General features: G+C 39.5%; 1 long non-coding RNA gene across 1 annotated transcript; it reads right to left on the bottom strand.

Moving 5' to 3' along the window:
• Positions 1 to 6,935: 6,935 nt before the first annotated feature.
• On the bottom strand, positions 6,936 to 13,555 carry LOC132648286 (uncharacterized). The gene is made up of 3 exons (XR_009586652.1): positions 13,448 to 13,555; positions 12,075 to 12,181; positions 6,936 to 7,111 (listed from the first exon to the last, which is right to left on the bottom strand). It is a non-coding gene; the product is annotated as an uncharacterized LOC132648286 (long non-coding RNA).
• Between the last annotated feature and the right edge of the window lie 291 nt (positions 13,556 to 13,846).

The following is a 13,846-nucleotide window of genomic DNA, read 5'->3' as shown; positions in this document are numbered from 1 at the left end:
AGGTTCCTAGGTTGTTTCCTGTTTTCTTCTTCTTCTGATGTCCATCCTCTTTGCCTTTCCGGATGGGGATTGGACATTTTAGTTAGGGTCCTCTCTCTTGCTTAGTTTCTTTAGATGCACAGGTTTTAGTGGGTTTGTCCTATGTTGTATGTCTATATGAGTGAGTATATATCATGTGTGTCTTTTTGCTTCTGGGACAACTCACTCAGGATGATCCTTTCCAGATCCCACCATTTACCTGCAAATTTCATGATTTCCTTATTTTTCATTGCTGAGTAATATTCCATTGTATAGATGTACCACAATTTCTGCATCCATTCTTCAGTTGAGGGGCATCTGGGTTGTTTCCAGCTTCTGGCTATTACAAATAAAGCTGCTACAAACATGGTTGAGCAAATGTCCTTTTTGTGTACTTGAGCCTCTTTTGGATATATGCCCAGGAGTAGTATGGCTGGATCTTGAGGAAGCGCTATTCCTAGTTGTCTGAGAAAGCACCAGATTGATTTCCAAAGTGGTTGTACCAGTTTACATTCCCACCAGCAGTGGAGAAGGGTTCCCCTTTCTCCACAACCTCTCCAGCATGTGTTGTCACTTGAGTTTTTTATCTTGGCCATTCTCATGGGTGTAAGGTGAAATCTCAGGGTTGTTTTGATTTGCATTTCCCTAATGGCTAGTGAGGTTGAGCATTTCTTTAAGTGCTTCTCTGCCATTCGGTATTCCTCTACAGAGAATTCTCTGTTTAGCTCTGTTCCCCATTTTTTAAGTGGATTACTTGGTTTGCTGCTTTTCAGCTTCTTTAGTTCTTTATATATACTGGATATGAGTCCTCTGTCAGATAAAGGGTTGGTGAAGATTCTTTCCCAATCTGTAGGTGTTCGCTTTGTTTTGATGACGGTGTCCTTTGCTTTACAGAAGCTTTTCAGTTTCATGAGGTCCCATTTATTGATTGTTGCTCTTAGAGCCTGTGCTGTTGGTGTTCTGTTCAGGAAGTTTTCTCCTGTACCAATGAGTTCTAGGGTATTACCCACTTTTTTTTCAAGCCGATTTAATGTGTCTGGTTTTATGATGAGGTCTTTGATCCACTTAGACTTCAGTTTTGTGCAGGGTGATAAGTATGGGATCTATTTTCATTTTTCTACATGTAGACATCCAGTTGGACCAGCACCATTTGTTGAAGATGCTATCTTTTTTTCCATTGAATTGTTTTGGCGTCTTTGTCAAAGATCAGGTGTCCATAAGTGTGTGGGTTTATTTCTGGGTCCTCTGTTCGGTTCCATTGATCCACCATTCTGTTTCTATGCCAGTACCATGCAGTTTTTAAAACTGTTGCTCTATAGTACAACTTAAGATCAGGGATGGAGATACCTCCAGAAGATCTTTTATTGTAGAGGATTGTTTTAGCAATTCTGGGTTTCTTGTTATTCCATATGAAGTTGAGAATTTTTCTTTCCAGGTCTGTAAAGAATTGTGTTGATAATTTGATGGGCATTGCATTGAATCTGTAGATTGCTTTTGGTAAGATGGCCATTTTTACTATGTTAATCTTGCCAAGCCATGAGCATGGGAGATCTTTCCATCTTCTCATATCTTCTTCTAATTCTTTCTTCAGAGATTTGAAATTTTTTTCATACAAGTCTTTGACTTCCTTGGTTAGGGTTACTCTGAGGTACCTTATGTCATTTGTGGCTATTATGAAGGGTGTTGTTTCCCTAATTTCTTTCTCACCCTTTTGTCTTTTGTATACAGGAGGGCTACTGATTTTTTTGAGTTAATTTTGTATCCTGCCACTTTGCTGAAGGTGTTTATCAGCTGTAGGAGTTCCCTGGTAGAGTTTTTGGGGTCACTCATGTATACTATCATATCATCTGCAAATAGTGATAATTTGACTTCTTCCTTTCCAATTTGTATCCCCTTGATCTCCTTCAACTGTCTTATTGCTCTAGCAAGGACTTCCAGAACTATGTTGAAGAGATATGGAGAGAGTGGGCAGCCTTGTCTTGTCCCTGATTTCAGTGGGATTGCTTTAAGTTTCTCTCCATTCAGTTTGATGTTGGCTATAGGCTTGCTGTATATCGCCTTTACTATGTTTAGATATGTGCCTTGTATCCCTGATCTCTCCAATACTTTGAACATGAATGGATGTTGGATTTTGTCAAATGCTTTTTCAGCATTTAGGGAGATTATCATGTGGTTTTTTTCTTTCAGTTTGTTAATATGGTGGATCACATTGATGGATTTCCGTATATTGAACCACCCCTGCATACCTGGGATGAAGCCTACCTGGTCATAGTGGATAATATCTTTGATGTGTTCTTGGATTCGGTTTGCAAGTATTTTATTAAGTATTTTTGCATCAATGTTCATAAGGGAGATTGGCCGGAAATTCTCCTTCTTTGTTGAGTCTTTGTGAGGTTTAGGTACCAAGGTGACTGTGGCTTCATAGAATGAGTTTGGTAATGTTCCTTCTGTTTCTATTTTGTGGAATAGTTTGAAGAGAATTGGTGTTAGCTCTTCTTTGAAGGTCTGGTAGAATTCTGCACTGAAGCCATCTGGTCCTGGGCTTTTTTTGGATGGGAGACTTTTGATGAATGCTTCTATTTCTTTGGGGGATATAGGTCTATTTAGTTGATTTACCTGGTCCTGGTTCAGCTTTGGTAAGTCAAATCGATCAAGAAAATTGTCCATTTCATTTAGATTTTCAAATTTTGTGGCATATAGACTTTTGAAGTAAGTCGTAATGATTGTTTGGATTTCCTCAGTGTCTGTAGTTATATCCCCCTTTTCATTTCTGATTTTGTTGATTTGGGTGGTGTCTCTCTGCCTTTTAGTTAGCCTGGCTAAGGGTTTGTCGATCTTGTTGATTTTCTCAAAGAACCAGCTCTTGGTTTCATTGATTCTTTGAATTGTTTTATTTGTTTCCAATTGATTGATTTCAGCCCTGAGTTTGATTATTTCCAGCCATCTACTCCTTCTTGGTGTGTCTGCTTCTTCTTTTTCTAGGATTTTTAAATGAGCCATTAGGGTGCTTGAATGAGCTGTCTCGAATTTCTTCTTGAAGGCACTTAGTGCTATGAACTTTCCTCTTAGCACTGCTTTCATTGTGTCCCACAGTTTGGGTATGTTGTGTCTTCATTTTCATTGATTTCTAGAAAGACTTTAATTTCTTTCTTTATTTCTTCCCTGACCCAGCTGTCATTTAGTAATAAGTTGTTCAGTTTCCATGTGTGTTTAGGCTTTCTGTTATTTCTGTTATTGTTGAGGTCCAGCTTTATTCCATGGTGATCAGACAAGATACATGGGATTATTTCAATCTTCTTGTATCTGTTGAGGCTTGCCTTGTGACCCACAATATGGTCTATTTTAGAGAAGGTTTCATGAGGTGCTGAGAAGAAGGTAAATTCTTTTTGTTTGGGTGTAAAGTTCTGTAAATGTCTGTTAGGTCCATTTGATTCATGACCTCTGTCAGAGACATTGTTTCTTTGTTTAATTTCTGTTTTGTTGACCTGTCCTTTGTTGAGAGTGGGGTGTTGAAGTCTCCCACTATTAATGTGTGGGGATCTATATGTACTTTAAATTTTATCAATGTTTCTTTCACAAATGTGGGTGCCCTTGTATTTGGGGCATAGATGTTCAGGATTGTGATGTCTTCCTGGTGGAATTTTCCCTTGATGAATATGAAGTGTCCTTCCCCATCTCTTTTTATTAATTTTGGTTGAAAGTCTATTTTATCAGATATTAGAATGGCTACTCCTGCTTGCTTCTTGGGTCCATTTGCTTAGAAAGATGTCTTCCAACCCTTTACCCTCAGGTAATGTCTATCTTTGTGTCTTAGGTGTGTTTCTTGTATGCAACAGATTGCTGGGTTTTGTTTACGTATCCATTCTGTTAATCTGTGTCTTTTTATTAGAGAGTTGAGTCCATTGATGTTGAGAAAGATTAATGACCAGTGGCTGTTAGATCCCTTGATTTTGATGTTGGCTGTGGTCATCACGTTGTGTGCTTGGTTGCTTTTTGTTTTACTGAAGTGAGGTTATTTATTTCCTGTGTTTTCTTGGATGTAGCTAGTTTTCCTGGGTTGTATTTTCCCTTCCAGTGTCTTCTGTAATGCTGGATTTGTTTGTAGGTATTGTTGAAATTTGTTTTTGTCATTGAATATCTTGTTTTCTCCATCTATGAGGACTGAGAGTTTTGCGGGGTATAGTAGCCTGGGCTGACATCTGTGTTCTCTTAGGGTCTGCATGATATCCATCCAGGCCCTTCTGGCTTTCATAGTCTCTGTTGAAAAGTCAGGTGTGATTCTAATGGGTTTGCCATTATATGTTACTTGGCCTTTTTCCCTTGCAGCTTTTAGTATTTTTTCTTTGTTCTGTATACTTACTGTTTTGATTATTATGTGGCGGGAGGATTTTCTTTTCTGGTCAAATTTGTTGGGTGTTCTGTAGGCCTCATGTATTCTAATTGGCCTCTCCTTTAGCTTGGGGAAATTTTCTTCAATGATTTTGTTGAAAATATTTTCTGGGCCTTGGAGAAGGGAGTCTTTTTTTTCCTCTATACCTATTATTCTTAGGTTTTGTCTTTTCATATTGTCTTGCATTTCTTGGACGGTCTGTGACAGGAATTTTTCGGATTTAACATTTTCTTTGACAGATACATCGATTTCTTCCATTGTATCTTCTACACCTGAGATTCTTTCTTCCATCTCTTGTAGTCTGTTGGTTATGCTTACCTCTGTAGTTCCTGTTTTCTTCCCTAGATTCTTCCTTTCCATTATTTCTTCCATTTGTGTTTTCTTTAATTTTTCCAATTCTATCTTCAGGTCTTGAGTTGTTTTGTTTACTTCCTTCACCTGTCTGATTGTACTTTCCTGTTTTTCTTTTAGTTCCTTCAGCTTTGTTTCTTTTATTTCATTCAGTGCTTTAAGCATTTCCTTTGTAATGGCCATAAACTGTTTGGCTGCAGCTTCCTCTATTTCTTTATGGATGGCAATATTCTGTTTGAGTTTATCTTCCTCTATGTCTTTACGTATCTTATTTGTTTCCTCTGTTATCATCTTCATGAGCATACTTGTTAGGTCATCTTCTTGGATTTCAGTTATGATGGGGTATCCAGGGCTACTTGCCCCTGGGTAACTGGGTTCTGGAGATGCCATATTGCTCTGTCTTTTGTTGCTTGAGCTTTTACGCTGGCCTCTACCCATTGTGTTATCTTAGGTGTTTGGGGTTATTTTCTGGTGGTTCCTGGGGCTCCTGTGGTGGAGAGAATCGCCTTTGCAGAAAGCTGGTTTTTCCTGAAGGATGTCTTCTCAGCTTTTTGGGTATAGTCCCTGGATGGCTGGTGTTTTTTCAGGAGTTGCTCACCTCAGGGATATAGACCTGAGTGGTAACTGTGGTCTTTGTTAGTGGAGAGGGTTCTCCTCTCACCCAGGGAAGTCCTGAGGGCAGCTGCCCTGTTTCTGGGTTTCTTGTTGTATATTTAATGATAAGCTGCTGTGACCCAGTTGGACATCAGGCGCGCATCAACTGTTTGTGCCTGTGTCTGGAGCATAGCTGAGTAATGGCGTCTTGGCCTCACTAGTCTGCTAGACTTTTTCTAGGGAAAGATTGGGTGATTTATGTCAGTACAGTTTCCTTCCTTCCCTGTGGATTCTCTGGAGACAAGGACTCCCAGTGTCTTTTTTTGCCCTGGTGCACACTGCTCAGTGTCCGCCAGCTGGCTGGCCACAGAAACTGCCTGTGCCTGGAGCACAGCTGAGTGCTGGTGGCTCAGTCTCTGCCAGCTGTCTGGTGTGCAGAAACTTCCTGTGTCTGCCTTTGCAGCCTTTGGGAGCCTGAGTGCCTCCCTAAGCTGGGTAATTTTCCGGGGACCTTTTCAGGCTGGGGGTGTCGGCTGAGTGCTCTGAGATCAGACCAGCCGTTTCCCTCCCTGTGTGTTTGCACCGGACAGTGAAACTCATTCGCTGGTGCCCTGGTGCCCACAGTTCTATCTCAGGCGGCGAGTTAGGCACGCAGGCAGGCAGGGCTCTGTGCCGGAACCTGGGTCCCCCGCTCTGGCTCCAGGCTGGCTCCTGGGGTGCCTGTGGAACCCGAGTCTTTTCTAGGGGATGTCTGGGTGACCTAAGGCCAGTCCCAGTCGTTTCCTGTACCCTGGGGTTATCTCTCGACTGAAGATTCCAGTCTCTGATAGTGTGGTGCCCAAGGTTCAGTCTGGGACCGTGACCAGAGACACTGGCTTGTGGCTCTGGGCTGGGGCTCGGGCTGGCGGCCGGCAGCCAAGCGTCTGGCGGAACCAGGGTCTCTTCCGCGGTTTAGCCGGGTGAGTTAAAAGCTGATTGAATCCCCCACCGTGGGGTATTCTCTCACCTGGGAAACACAATGACTGTGTTTTATGGCCACGAGTTCTGATTACTGGTCACTGTGCTGATCCTGATGCTGCTGCTCAGAATGAGAGTCCTCCCGGCGCCACCATCTTGCCCCTCCCCAGTTAAGAGTTTTTATGGTACAGTCCATCATGATAGCCATTAAGGTTGCATAAACTTAGAGCAGCTGGTCACTTTGTGCCCATACCTGAGAAGAAGGAAGTGATGGGCTCCTGTGCTCAGCTTGGATGATGAGCTCAGACATTTGGATGATGCTTCCCACTCTTAGGCTAGGCCTTCCTTCATCAGGCAACCTAGTCAACACAATGGCTCACTGGCATGCTTGTTTCCAAGGTGAAGTGTACAATTAAAAGCTGACTATCAGACTCACCATTTTCTTTCACTCTACTACCGGAGCTAAGCTTCCCGCTTTTCTCTTTCAGCAAGGTGGACATCATATGAGCCTGAAAGTTAGAAATCATAGTTTGTTTTTCCCCATCATTTCAACTTACTAACATTTTAATTTAAATATATTCTCCATTAAACAACTCAAATAGACACAGTTAGTGGCTTCTTTTTATTTTACGTGCACAATTCAATGCATGTTCTCTTTTGGCGAAGAGTGTTTACTCAGGCTGGCCTTGAATTCCCAATTATTCTTTTCTCGGCTTCCCTGTTTCTGAACAGTAGGTACACAACATGATCCTTGGCCAAAATCACTTCTTTAAGCTGATAATCTTCTATTGTTTCTTGCTTCTGCAAAGGAAAGAAAGCATGTTTATTCCATAGAGAATCCATTCACTCATCATTGATGGCTAATCATATTCTTCCTATGATTAGGAAGAACATGATACCTTGACACCTACTTGGATTCTTTGTGGTTCATACAGGAGAGAAAAAAGATACATCATAAGACAGAGATGATATATACACTAAAAAAAGTATATGAGCACAATATAATTTACTTTAATAATTGTTGTTGGTATAATGTTCTTGTATACAATTTACCTTTGTTCATTCAAATGCTGATTTTTCTACCCCACTATCCGGTTCCAGTCTGGACATTGCATTGTGATGTTTGTTCTAAGCATCACCTGTCTCAAGTTTGTGTTAACAGGCCACCATTTGTTCTCTGTATTTTCAATTAAACAACCAGCCAATGCTGCACAATGGAGAGAATAGGATTGGACTTCCTGGTCCAGAGGGGAGGAGAAAGAAGCCAGTGGAAGAAGTAGGAGAGGAGATTCAGGAGGAGAGCACTTGGAACCAGGAGGAGAGATGAACCGGACCAAAGATATGACTGAAAGCAAGTATAATGTGTAAAATCTGAGTGGTAGGAAACTCTGCGGGCTTGGAGGTTTAGGATGGAGTAACTATTGCCCAGCTATTGTGCTCTAGGTTAATTAAATAAAGCCTAATCTCTGTGTGGTGATTTGAGTATACAACTGGTTTAAGAATAACCACGATTTAACTAAAACATAAATCAATATTAAATATTAATATTCAACAACAAATTGTTAAATTAATCCTTCTGCCATTTATTGTTGTTTGGTTTTACCAATAACTTTTATTATTTGCTTGATTGTTTGAAATGATAAATGGAATCTAAATGTATGGAAGTATAATGAAAACTTGCTGGTAACCAATGAACTAGGCCAACCTAGAAGATCAGCTTGGCCATCCAAGTTGAGGTTTCTACTGGGAAATCTACTTACTGTTCTCAGTTGCTAGGAAAGAGGTAGAAATACCTTGTCTGGGTTGCCCAATCAATGATGAGCACCTAGAAATTAATACTTGCCTTCTCAAATGACTGTTACACCTAAAACCAAAAAATAAACTGTGGACTATAAAAGCTTCAAGATTCACAGAAAACATGCTTCACTATAGTGCAGAGTTGTTTGGATGAGGTTAAGTTAATGGATACTTTCAGTCAGCATTACTACCCAAGCCCATGTAGAATTACACTCTACACAGAAGTGAACATCCTGCCTAAGTAGAGATCTTCCCACTTCTATTCATGAGAATTCAGTTCGGAAGATGACCTATTTTTTTTTTAATTTTTATTTTTTAATATTAGTTACCGTTTGTTAACTTTGTATCCCTCTGTTTCCCGCTCCCTCTTTCCCTCCCAATCCCACCCTCCCTCCCTCATCTCCTCCCTACCCCTTTCCAAGTCCACTGATAGGGGAGGACCTCCTCCCCTTTCATCTGATACTGGTTTATCAGGTATCTTCAGGACTGGCTGTAAAGTCCTCCTGTGTAGCCTAACAGGATTGCTCCTTCCTCAGGGAGGGAGTGGGGGAGGAGGTCAAAGAGCCCACCATTGAGTTCATGTCAGAAACAGTCCCTGTTCCCCTTATTAGGATACCCACTTGGATACTGAGCTACCAAAGGCTACATCTGAGCAGAGTTTCTAGGTTACATCCATACATGGTCCTTGGTGGGAGAAACAGTCTCATAAAAGACCCCTGTGCCCAGGTATATTTGGTCCTTGTGGAGCTCCTGTCCTCTCCAGGTCATATTAACTCCCCCCCCCCTTTTTTTATGTTTCCCTGCACTCTGCTGAAGGTTTGGTTATGAGTCTTAATACCTGCTTTGATACACTGCTAGGTAGTCTTTTAGAGGCTCTCTGTGGTAGGCTCTTGTCATGTTACTTGTTTGGAGAAAGGGGAACCCTCCTCCATTGCTGGTGGGAATGCAAACTTATACAACCTCTTTGAAAATCAATCTGACACTTTCTCAGACAATCAGGAATACTGCTTCCTCAAGATCCAGCTATACCACTCCTAGGCATATATCCAAAAGAGGTTAAAGTATACAACAAGGACATTTACTCAGCCATGTTTATAGCAGCTTTATTTGTAATAGCCAGAACCTGGAAATAACAGATGTCCCTCAGTTAAAGAATGGATACAGAAATTGTGGTACTTTTACACAATAGAATACCACTCAGCAATTAAAAACAAGGAAATCATGAAATTTGCAGGAAAATGGTAGGACCTGGAAATGATCATCCTGAGTGAGATATCCCAAAAGCAGAAAGACACACATGGTATATACTCATTTATATAGACCTAAAAGATAGGATAAACATACTGAAATCTATATACCTAAAGAAGACCCAGGGTACAATGATCAATCCTCACTTAGAAAGACAAATGGGATGGACATTGGATGTAAGATGACCTAATTTTAACTCCAGTCAAGATGAAGTAAATTAATTTACCTCAGTCAACTGAGGTAAATTAAAAATCTCAGTAACATCTTTTTAAGGTTTGAATCCCAGCTGAATCTCACAATCAGCAATAGCTGACTTATTAAGCCTATTTGCTTGCATTAAGCAATCACATCCTACTTACCATCGATACACAAATACAGAACTGAGTAATTAAATTCTCCCAACCCAAACTATCTAGGGCCAGGTGGTTTTACCACAGAGTTTCATGACAGAACTGACCGTAGGTAATTTTAGACACAACAGAGAGTGGGGATTGAGAAATCACAGGTTAAAAGAAAGACACAGAAAACTTAGGATGGTTTTGAGATGTCCATCAGTCAATACTGAAAAGCACCAAGTTTATTCCCCAGCCCCTTTTTAAAGACAAAGCAAAACAATTCACATCGGTACAAGGACGAGGTTCATGGAAAACAGTTAAACTTGTTTTCAAAGGCATCTACATTCCTGTAAGGCAGATGTGGTCAAAGGTCTCACAGATGACTTAAAGAAACTTGGCAAAACATTCTACTTACTTCTGTTTCAAGTTAAAGGCTAGGGTGAAAACATGGGGGTTTTTTGTTGTTTTTTTTGTATTTTATTGTTTTCTGAATGCTCTGTAACAAAGCAGCTTGCCAGGCAAGCATCTGTCCACAGCTTGAGAAAGAACTTTTGCTTCCCACAATTCTATAAGACTTTCAAAGAACAATTAATGTGAATATTTGTCAAATTAGTCCACCAAACAAAAAGAACACTGCTCTATTCATTTTACAATGGCCCAGTTATATGACAACCAAGCAACATAAAGGCTCAACAAAAAGATAGAACAACAAACCATTTGCCCTATTGAACATAGGTGCAAAAATTCTCAATAAAAATTTTGCAAACTGAATCCAAGAACATATGAAAACAATCATTCACCATAATCAAGTAGGCTTCATCCCTTAAATGCAGAGATGGTTCAATATATGTAAATTGATAAATGCTACTTTATAATTTATAAACAAACTGAAAAATGTAATCATATGATTATCCCAACATGATCTTTACATCCAGAAAGGGTCTTTGCAAAAGCCTTACACCCCTTCGTGATAAAATTGCTAGAGAGATTAGGGATACCAGGGACATACCTCAACACAATAAAGGCAGTTTGCAGCAAGACCATAGCCAACGTCAACTTAGATGGAAAAAAACAAAAACAAAACAACAAAAAACAAATAAACAAAACAATTCCACTAAACTCAGGAGCAAACAAGGTTGTCCACTCTCTCCATACCTATTTAATATAATACTTGAAGTCTTACCTACAGCATAAGACAACTAGCCTACAGAACAGACTTTTTACCAACTACATATCTGATAGACAGCTAATATGCAAAAAATTATTCAAATAGTATCTTGCCTGTAAGATATGCTAGTGCAATGGTGATATAAAGTTTGTGGAGTAGCCAGCCAATAACTGAAATCACAGTCCACAAAATGGAATCCATATCTGAACTAGAGTAAAACCACATACTATCGTTCCCAAACCACAAAATCAGACCAGACCAAAAAAAAAAAAAAAAAAGCCACAAGTGGTATTTTCCTCTAAGCACTGAAAAGTACCTCTTCAACAGATGGAAATGAGTACAGTGACAGTCACTCACAGCCAGACATTATGCAGAGAATGAGGGGCCTTGGCATACTCAACCTTAACTGAGATGACTCCATCAAGTCCTTTCTGTCAGGGCGCAGGGGATGGTGTGGAAGTGGAGGATCCTAAGCGGGTGGAGAATGCCATGGAAACAAAGCCCTCTAAATCATCCTGATCAAAGCTCATTTGAACTAACAGCATGTACAGGGCCTGTGTGAGTCTGAACTCGGTTTGGTATGGCTTCCAGTTTAGTGTTTTTATGGGATTCCTAAGTGTGCTACTTTGTTTTATTTATTTCATCATCCCTTGGAATCCTGTTTCTTTTCTAATGAAAGATAGAAAAGTGGTGGTTCTGACTGGGAGGTGGGGAGGAACTGGGAAAAGTAGAGGGAGAGAAAGCCATAGTCAGAATATATTATTTAAGGAAAAAAAAAACTATTTTCAATTTAAAATAATAATTAACTTCCAAGTTCTCTATTCATAGAAAACCCAATTGCTGCAACAAAGCAAAATATTCTTGTTTTCTTACAAATACTACTATCCTTTATGATTTTGGATTTATAAACAGCTAACTTTTCTTCTGCTCCTATTAATAATCTTTTTCCTTTTCAAAATTAATTCATCCCATGAGAAAGCCCAGGATTTACCTAATAATTCATAACGTGCAAGTGTATAATCTGTATGTATCTGATCATTTTAGAATTCTGTGATATATTGACATCTTTTTTTCAAACTCTATTTTTTTTAACAGCTGAATGAAAAAAGCAGGTCCCATCTTATTTTTACATGTCTCATTATATTATTGACATGTGGGAAGTGAGTATAGTGAATCCTTTATAGAAAAAGAAATGAGCTGCAAAGAAAGCACTCACCTTCTGAAATATATCCAAGAGATGACAAGAACAGGAACATGTCTGGAAGCAGGTAATGAGTTTGGTGATGAAGTAAGAGCCCTGTGTGTCTTTGTGGGACAAGTGATCTGAGAAGACAGAAAGTGACATATTTTAGTTTATGCCATTTCTGTGCTTTAATGTATTTTTTGGTTTTACATTTTTAAAAGAAGAGCTTGACAATTAATTTACAGTGAAGAGAAGTATAGATAAACCTACTTTAACGCATTTTTCTTATTTTGCAGTAACTCATTTCTTACAGAAAGACAACATACGCTTGCCAAAGTTGAACTAAATGAAGTATATTGAAAGGGCAAGAGATTATGTTATGATGGCATTGGATTTATTGGGGCTTTTTATGCCAGAGAAACTCTATGACAACAAATGAGCTGTTAACTCTTAGGTTGTCCATAGACTATGTCAAGCTGGTTTTGTTGTTAGTTTATTCGTTTGCTTTCCTCCTTGCTTTTTTCCATATAATAAACAAAAATCAATATTTCAGTTACATAAGATGGACAAGTCATAGATTCTGCTGTGTTTACATGTATTACATGTACCTTACAAATAATAATACTGCACCATCCACTATACAATGTGCTCAGTAGGTAGATTATATGCAATATGTTTTTATCCAAAACATGCACAGTAAGAAAAGTGCACAAGAGGGTTATACTCTCGGAGGAGAGAGAACAGACGACACACTCTGTGCTGATGGCATCATACATATATTTTCAAATTTACTAAGTTTAGACCCTAAATCTGTGTAATTTAAGGTTATTAAATTTGCTTCCGCAAAATATTTTTAAAAGGAAACCTTGAAAATTTACAAATTGCAGTAAGTGGATGTAAGGCATCTTAAGGGAACCCATATAGAGAGAAGAACCTTAACATTGTGCCCCACCACCAGACCTGTAAACGCTAGAGCATGTCTTCTTCAAACGTCTGTAACAGGAGAGCCCATTCCCCCTGGACCCTGTCATAGAATTATTACATCTAGAATCTGACAAGATGTTTCCAACTTTCTTGAGGCTGAATAATTGAGAAAAAGCAGATAGTCCTTTGACCTATGACTTTTTCTGCTGTGAAGCCAAGGCTATCCTCTGTGCTGGGGTATCTCGGGGACTTTGTATATATTTCACTATACAATGCTTTAATTACAGCAAAAGGCAAGTCTTAAAGATTCCGTGTAGGAGCACATTTCCTCAAAACAAAAACAAAATTTATTTAAGATGTATTTCTGGACTCAAATTTTGTGTCAGCGTACTGTTATATAAAGATGCCTAGGGCCTGCAAAGCTACAGGGCAGAGAAAACACATACGTGAGGTAGTAGAGTAGAAGGCAATGAAATCCTTACCCACATGACTTTGTTGGACAGCGTCTGCCTCCACAATTCTAGGCAAATCTACGGCTCTTCATGACTGGGCTTTTGAAGACTCTCTGATCACACTTTCCCAGGGTTCCCTGTAGAGACAATGAGTTTTATAGTTCCTGGCACACTCAGTAAGACTTCCCCAAACTCCTTCCTCCGTGATTTTAAGAACTCATTCCCATTAGTTTCAAACATAGCCTATGTGAGCACACATACACACAGAGACACAGAGAGAACTGTTTTTCCTCTAGGATCATGGCAAATGGTCCAATTTATTATCAGATGATTGTGTCACAAAAATAATGGTGACAGTCATAAAACTGTAAGGATGTGTTTGCTCAAAACAGAGGACTTCAAGATCTGCATCATTTCAGAGTACCTGGC

This window comes from Meriones unguiculatus, chromosome 1 (assembly GCF_030254825.1).
Source record: "Meriones unguiculatus strain TT.TT164.6M chromosome 1, Bangor_MerUng_6.1, whole genome shotgun sequence".
NCBI lineage: Eukaryota > Metazoa > Chordata > Mammalia > Rodentia > Muridae > Meriones > Meriones unguiculatus.
This window is presented reverse-complemented; position numbering and strand designations above follow the sequence as displayed.